Source organism: Centruroides sculpturatus, unplaced genomic scaffold (assembly GCF_000671375.1).
Source record: "Centruroides sculpturatus isolate CEXI.00-Female unplaced genomic scaffold, Cexi_2.0 scaffold231, whole genome shotgun sequence".
Classification (NCBI taxonomy): domain Eukaryota; kingdom Metazoa; phylum Arthropoda; class Arachnida; order Scorpiones; family Buthidae; genus Centruroides; species Centruroides sculpturatus.
This window is the reverse complement of record NW_019384443.1, coordinates 691353-692060: the sequence shown is the minus strand read 5'-3', so window position 1 is coordinate 692060 and position 708 is coordinate 691353.

Below are 708 nucleotides of genomic sequence, written 5' to 3'. Positions count from 1 at the left end.
GAAAAGAGTTGTCTTCTGTTTTTTCTTCACTTTTTCTCCGTGTTCACACTTTCGTTTTTATCTTTCTAATTTACTAGGTCCTTCATTAGGTCGGTTATCTTTTGTCTGGTCAATCCCCTGTCCAGACAGCCAGTCAGTCAGTCTCAATCCTGTCTCACTCTCTGTTAATTTCGTCACTTCTTTCTATTTTATTCTTTGTTTTTGACCAATCATACTTTAGTTCCGGAGAAAGGTGAAGTAATTTCTAAAATGGATGATTGGTTATCTAGTGGTCCTCCTCCTCTCTTGTCAATGAAGAATGATGTGCGTCCATGTGGCATGGATAGCATACCATCGAAAAAAGAGAAAACGACAGGCATCCCCTTCATCTTTTTCTTGGCATGTTGTGAAATTTATAACAGTTAATCAAAAAAATTTTTTATTTTAATTTGTTTTTCTAAATTATTTTAAATCGATTTTACTAAAAATTTGGAAAGGGGTTCCCTAAAATCGGAAGAATAGGCAAAATTCCTTTACAACGTTAGTTAATAGATAAACAATCTCTGTGTCACGTTTACAAACATCTTTGAAATGTGGGTCCAAAGGGCGTCCTGTCTGACAGCTAACAGTTGTTCTTTACACAATCAGACAAAACAAAAAAAGTAAGAATGCACCGATTAATCGGTAAGTAATCGGTAATCGGCTGTATCGGCCATTCCCCCCCCCCCC